Genomic DNA, 8148 nt, shown 5'->3' with positions numbered 1-8148 from the left:
AATTAAAATGACAAGTTTGGGAAATATTTTTTTCTATTTATGGAAGAAAAATTATTATTATCCTTAATATATAGAGTTCCTAAAATGATTGGAACACAAATATTTTAATAGAAAAATAGGAAAAGATTAATAAGTTTACCCACTTCCTTAAAAACAACATTAAATAAGGATAGACTGAAAAAAAGTCAAGCTCAGACATAAGTAAGGAAATGCCAACTAAAATAAGGAGATGATTGACAGTTTTTGCCAATAGGATTATACAATCCGATAAAGTTTGCCATGTCAAATGTTGGTCACTAGGATAGATAAAAGGCGCATTGGTATTTTGCTGATGAGTATTTAAAGTAGTACAAACTTGGGCTCAAGGCGTGATCTTGGGGCCTGGGATGGAGTCCTGCATTTGGCTCCCTGCAGGGAAGCTGCTTCTCCCTCTGCCTGTGTGTCTGCCTCTCTCTCTCTGTGTGTCTTATGAATAACTAAATTACTTAAATTAATAAAAATAAAAGTAAATAAAGTGGTACAAACTTTACAAAATACATAACTTTGATTAGCAATTCTGCTTCTAAAATTATTTCTGAAGAAATGATTTTTGTTTATAGTAAAATTCAGGATGCCTGGGTGTCTCAGTCAGTTAAGTGACCAACTCTTGATTTTGGCTCCATCATTATCTCAGGGTCCTGAGATGGATCTCATGTCAGGCTCTCCACTTAGCACAGAGTCTGCTTAGGATACTCTCTGTCTCCCTCTGGCCTTCTCTTCCCCACTGGCATGTACCTAGGCTCTCTGTTTCTTAAAACAAAAACAGGGACGCCTGGGTGGCTCAGCGGTTGAGGGTCTGCCTTCAGCCCAGGGCATGATCCTGGAGTCCTGGGATCGAGTCTCACATCAGGCTCCCTGCATGGAGCTTGCTTCTCCCTCTGCCTATGTCTCTGCCTTTCTCTGTGTGTCTATCATGAATAAATAAATAAAATCTATAAAATATTAAAAAATTTTAAAAATTAAAAAATGAAACAAAAACAGCAAAATTCAGTTTAAACTTCTCTGTATAATATAATTTCATGTTGAGGGGAAAATATAAAGATTTTTTAGAATATTCTTTAAATACCCCAATTTTTTTTGGCTTTTTACCTTTCATTTTAATATTTATTTATTTATTTATTTATTTATTTATGTATTTAAATTCAATTAACATATAATGTATTAATGGTTTCAGAGGTAGAGGTCAGCGATTCATCAGTCTATATAATACACACTGTAAATTACATCATGTGGCTTCCTTAATGTTCATCAGCCAGATATCCTATCCCCTCACTTCCTCCCCTCCAGTGACCCTTAGTTTGTGTCCTGTAATTAATAGACTCTTATGGTTTATCTGCCTCTCTAATTTCATCTGGTTTTATTTTTCCCTCCCCTCCCCTGTGATCCTCTGTTTTATTTCTTAAATCCCATATATGAGTGAGATCATACAATAATTGTCTTTCTCTGATTGACATATTTTGCTCAGCATAATATTCTCTAGGTCCATCCACATCATTGCAATGGCAAGATTTCATTTTTTGATGGCCGAGTAGCATTCCACTGTGTATATATGCCACATCTTCTTTATCCATTCATCTGTCAATGGACATCTGGGCTTTTTACTTAGTTTGGCTATTGTGGACATTACTGTTATAAACACTGGGGTGCAGGTAGCTCTTCACTTCAGATCACTACATTTGTATCTTTGTGGTAAATACCCAGTAGTGCAATTGCTGGGTCACAGGGTAGCTCTATGTTCAAGTTTTCAAGGAATCTCCATCATGTTTTCCAGAGTGGCTACAACCAGCTTGCATTCCCAAGCATAGTGTAAGAGGGTTCCCCTTTCTCCACATCCTCTCCAACATCTGTCCTTTCTTGACTTATTCATTTTAGCCATTCTGACTGGCGTGAGGTGACGTCTCATTGTGGTTTTGATTTGTATTTCCCTGATGCCAAGTGATTTGAGCATTTTTTCACGTGTCTGTTGGCCTTGTGTATGTCTTCTACATGTCTGTTCATGTCTTCTGCCCATTTCTTGACTGGATTATTTGTTCTTTGGGTGTTAAGTTTGATAAGTTCTTTATAGATGTTGGATACTAGTCCTTTATCTGATAAGACATTTGAAAAAATCTTCTCCCAATCTGTCAGTTGTCTTTTGGTATTGTCAACTGTTTCTTTTGCTGTGCAAAAGCTTTTTATCTTGATGAAGTCCCAATAGTTCATTTTTGCCTTTGTTTCCCTTGCCTTTGGACACATATCTAGCAAGAGGTTGCTGCAGCAGAAGTAAAAGAGAATTGTGCCTGTGTTCTGCAATTTTGATGGATTTGTGTCTCACATTTAGGTCTTTCATCCATATTGAGTCTACTTTTGTGTGTGGTGTAAGAAAATGGTCCAGTTTCACTCTTCTGTGTGTAGCTGTTTGATATTCCCAACACCATTTCTTGGACTGCCTTTTTTCCATTGGATATTCTTTCCTATTTTGTTACAGATTAGTTGACCATAAAGTTGAGGGTCCATTTCTGGATTCTCTGTTCTGTTCCATTTATCTGTGTGTCTGTTTTTGTGCCAGTATCATACTGTCTTGATGATTACAGCTTTGAAATATAACTTTAAGTCCAGAATTGTGATGCCACCAGCTTTGGCTTTCTCTTTCAATAGTTGCTTGGCTATTCGGGGTCTTTTCTGGTTCCAAACAAATTTTAGGATTATTTCTTCCATATCGGTGAAAAATAGTGATGGTATTTTGATAAGGATTGCATTGAATGTATAGATTGCTCTAGGTAGCATAGACATTTTAACAATATTCATTCTTCCAATCCATGAGCCTGGAACATTTTTCCATTTCTTTGTGTCTTCCTTAATTTCTCATGAAACAGAATTTTTTCATAAAATTTCTCATGAAAGAAATTAAGGAAGATACAGATCCTTTGGCTCTTTGGTTAGGTTTATTCCTAGGTATCTTATGGTTTTGTGTGCAATTGTAAATGGGATTGATTCCTCAATTTCTCTTACTTTTGTCTCACTGTTTGTTCTAGCAATTTGGGGGTGGAGTCTTTTGGGTTTTCTACATTGAGTATCATGTCATGTGAAGAGTGAGAGTTTGACTTCTTCCTTTCCAATCTGGATGCCTTTAATTTCTTTTGTTGCCTGATTGCTGAGTCTAGGACTTCTAGTACTATGTTGAATAGCGGTGATGAGAGTGGACAACCCTGTCATGTTCCTGACCTTAGGGGAACAGCTCTGTTTCTCCCCATTAAGAATGATATTCACTGCAGGCTTTTCATATTTGGCTATTATGATATTGCTGTACATTCCTTCTATCCCTACACTGTGAAGAGTTTTAATCAAGAAGGGATGCTGTACTTTGTCAAATGCTTTCTCTGCATCAATTGAGAAGATCATATGATTCTTGTCCTTTCTTTTATTAATGTAATGTATCAAATGGATTGACTTGTTGATGTTGAACTGCCCTTGCAGCCCAAGAATAAATCATACTTGGTCATGGTGAATAATCCTTTTAATGTACTAGTGGATCCTATTGACTAGTATTTTAGTGAGAATTTTGGCATCCATGTTCATCAGGTATATTGGTTTGTAATTCTCCTTTTTGGTGGGGTCTTTGTCTGGTTTCGGAATCAAGGTATTGCTGGTCTCATAGAGAGATTCTGGAAGTTTTCCTTCCATTTCTATTTTTTGAAATAGCTTCAGAAAAATTTCATTAATTCTTATTAAAATATTTTGTAGAATTCCCCTGGGAAACCATCTGGCCCTGGACTCTTGTTTTTTTGGGAGGCTTTTGATAATTGGTTCAATATTCTTGCTGGTTATGGGTCTTCTATTCCTCCTGTTTTAGTTTTGGTAGTTTATGTATCATAGATACTTGCTTTTGCAACTCCAGACTTATCATCCCTTTTTAAAGGTAATATTGAAGATCTTCTAACAAAAGATTAAGGTAAATGTGAGCCTAGGTATGGAGAGGAGGGCAAGTTCTGAAGCAGAGCCCAAATCATGTATGCCAAGAATAAAATTTTTTTAAAATATCATATTTCATCTTAAAATCTACATAAAGCCCTGGGATGGAATTCCATATTGGGCTTCTGGCGGGGAACCTGCTTCTGTCTCTTCTTCTCTCTGTGTCTCTTGGGAATAAATGTATAGAATCTTAAAAAAAAAAAAACTACATAAATTTTAATTCTACATTATAATATATATTTTAAAATTAAAAGAAATGACAAAGGATAAAATTGTATGCAATTTATTTCAATCCGTTGAAATACCATTGTATTCAGATATGACTCATCTCATTGAATCTATTTTAGAATTTGGCTGAATTGAATTGAAAAAGAATACACAGCAGATTCAAACTTCCAACCAATTTAACTTCTATATTTGGGCATAATAATATTTTGATATTATAATACATGTATAAATACATGTATAAAAATTAAAATATAATTTCTACTGGGATATATGGTGGTTCAGTGGTTGAGCACCTGCCTTTGGCTCAGGGCGAGATCCTGGAGTCCCAGGATCGAGTCCCACATCGGGCTCCCTGCATGGAGCCTGCTTCTCCCTCTGCCTGTGTCTCTGCCTCTCTCTCTCTCTCTGTCTGTCTCTCATGAATAAATAAATAAAATCTTTAAATATATATAATTATATTTATATAATTTTATATAATTATTATATATAAATATATAAAATATTATATTATATAATTAATTAAATTATATAAAATATAAATGTCCAGAATTTTCCAGAAGTGGTGCATGAGTATTAATTGGAGACTCTTCAGGCATGTTTTAATGTTACTAAAAGTTATCTATGGGTCAGTTCTTATTTTCTTTAGAAATATTCATAAAAAAATTATTTTCAGAAAGTGAAGATCGTTGATGATAAAGTTCTTCATTTTATTCTAAATTTAATCTCAAACTTCTTATAGCTTCCACAATCAGTTTTCTTCCAAACCTGTAATTTAATTTGTTTTGCAGCAATTTTCCCATAAAAAACAATGAAACAAAGACCATTTAGGTTTGCATTGTAGCAGTTGATTGAGATTTTATTCTTTAAAAAAAACAATAAAAGTTCAATAAACATGCTTTGTAAAGACAAGTTAATTTGTTGTCTTAGAAATTTGTTCTTAGTTCGAACATTATTTTTGTGTGTGGAAAAAACCCAAACAATTGAGAATTCATCCCAAATAAAGAAACCCTTACCAAATGAACATCAGTGTACTATAGTGTCCATGGTTTTGTTATTAAAGAGCAACACTGAGAAGTAGGGAATGCAGTGAATGTTGGTGCAGTGTGAAATGGCTTTGATGAAAGGTCTCATTCACAGTTTGTTTCTATACAAAATCTCATTAAATCAGTGCATATGTACACACACTTATTAGTATTTACACTTTTTACAAAAGCAAATAAACAAGAATAATAAAAGCTTTCTTTACCAGTACTCTTTTCTTCTTGTATATTTAACACAACAAACTAAGCTAGTTGGCACACTTTTCTCTTTGCAGCCCCAAGAGCCTGGCCCATGTCTGCAATATGGAGCCTCACTGTTCCCTTGTAATCCTATGATGTATGAACTCATGAGCTAATTCTAATATGGATTTCAAGTAATACTTACTCACTTTTAATTTGTTCTTTTAGAATTCATTTTTTTCTTGTATTGATGCTAAACCTGAATTCTTTCTTTCTCCTCCTCCTCCTCCTCCTCCTCCTTCTTCTTCTTCTTCTTCTTCTTCTTCTTCTTCTTCTTCTTCTTCTTCTTCTTCTTTCTTCTTTTTTAAAGATTTCATCCATTCATTCATGAGAGACACAGAGAGAGAGAGGCAGAGACAGAGGCAGAGGGAGAAGCAGGCTCCATGCAGGGAGCCCAATGCAGGACTTGATCCCGGGTCCCCAGGACCCACACCCTGGGCTGAAAGCAGGCACTAAACCACTGAGCCACCCAGGGATACCCCCTCTTTTAAGCACAAAAAATTCAGGTGATATTTTTTCTTTAGGTTTCATATAACTAGATTTTATATGCTACTAGTAGTATGATTAGGTTTTATTTAGAGAATTTTTACAGGACGGATACCAAGGTTTCAAGGTCTCATATCTCTGTAATAACAAATACTAAATTTTTAACAAACATGTTAATAATAATACAGTTTTTTTTAAAGATGCCATTGTCAGGCTATATTATAAGCATGTTGTTTGTGTTAACTCATTTAATAATCAGAACAACTCTATAGAGCAATTAGAACTCTTAGGCATTGTTAGTGGGAATCTAAAATGATGCAGATGTTATTGAAAATAGCATCTGTGGGATCCCTGGGTGGCGCAGCGGTTTAGCGCCTGCCTTTGGCCCAGGGCGCGATCCTGGAGACCGGGGATCGAATCCCACGTCAGGCTCCCGGTGCATGGAGCCTGCTTCTCCCTCTGCCTATGTCTCTGCCTCTCTCTCTCTCTCTGTGGGACTATCATAATTAAATAAATAAAAAAAAAAAAAAAACAATAAACATGGTCACTGCCCTATTAAAAAAAAAAAAAAGAAAGAAAATAGCATCTGTTATTGAAGATAGCAAATGTTATTGAAAATACAGCAATTCTACTTCTGAGTATATAACCAAAAGAATTGAAAGCAGAATTCCAAAGAAAAATGTATTCACCCATGTTCACTGCAGCATTATTCATAGCAAAAGACAAGAGCAGAACAAGTGTTCATCAATGGATAATTTGATAAACAAAATGTGAATTATACCTCCAATGGAATATTATTCAGCTTTAACAAGGAAGAGAATTCTGATACATGCATGCTACAGTATAAATGAAACTTGAGCACATTATACTAAGTAAATTAAGCCAATTTAATATTGTGTGATTCCACTCACATGTAGTATCTAGAGTAGTCAAATTCATAGAAACAGAATGAAGAGTAGTGCAGAGGCTTGGGGAGGGGGAAGTGGAGAACTATTTTTTCACATGTAGAGTTTCACTTTTATAAGATGAAAAAGTTCTGGACTTTGTCATGCTGCAATGTGAATGTACTTAATACTATTGAAGTGTATATTTAAAAATGGTTAAGGGGTGCCTGGGTGGCTCAGTGGGTTAAGTATCAAGACTCTTGGTTGTCTCAGATCTTGATCTCAGGATTGTGAGATCCAGCCCCACAATGGGCTCTGCTCTGGACATGGAGCCTGCCTGAGAGTCTCTCTCTCCCTCTTCCTCTACCCCTTCTCTCTCTCTCTCTTCCCCTCTCTCAAAAATAAATAAATAAATAAATAAATAAATAAATAAATAAATAAATAAATTTAAGATAGTAGATTTAATGTGATGTGTATTTTCACAATTAAAGCTAAAGAAAAAATAAAGCTAAAGAAGATGGCATCATTCATATCAATGGTCAATGGAGGTATATAGAGGTTAAAAGTCTACCCTTATTCACTAGGCTGTTGGATTACTGATTTAAAGCCCAAGGAGTCTGGTTCTGTAGACCATCCTTTTTCTCTTCCCACAGCTTTCAATATGCTTTGATTATATAAAGTTTGGCAGGAAGGGAAGGTGATTTGTGGAGTCAGTGGTTTTATGTGTCATCAAAAAGAAAAGAAGTCCCAACCTTAGTTTACAGAGTCATAAAACCCATACAATAAATGAACAAACTAACTCAGAGAACATCTCAGGAAAAGCAAGAATTCTGGATCCCCAATCAAAGATAAGAGAGCCAGATTAGTATTACTATGATCAATCTCGATGCTTTCCAGATTTGTGTGCATGATGCACTGAGGATTATGGTCCATTATACAGGCAACAAAATACAACTATACCATACCCTGAAGAGAAACATTTTTTCTCCATGTTCTCTCACACACTCCTACCCTTCATACAAACCAAGAATGAAATAACTCCAGCTCTCCAAGAAAACCAGGAATCTGTTGGGAACATATTTTAAAGACACAAATGCATTTTTAAAATGAACTTAAAGATCTGTAAGTAAAGTGGAGGATCTTAAAACAATTTGGATTAATTGAAATTCAATTCAAAAATTGAATTTCCCAGATCTGCAGAGGTATAATCTCCAGGGGAAGGGCTTGGTGGTTATAGCCATATCTGACTTGTTAAGAGCCCTTAGCTAAAGGATTGAACA

Source organism: Canis aureus, chromosome 14 (assembly GCF_053574225.1).
Source record: "Canis aureus isolate CA01 chromosome 14, VMU_Caureus_v.1.0, whole genome shotgun sequence".
Classification (NCBI taxonomy): Eukaryota; Metazoa; Chordata; class Mammalia; order Carnivora; family Canidae; genus Canis; species Canis aureus.
This window is presented reverse-complemented; position numbering follows the sequence as displayed.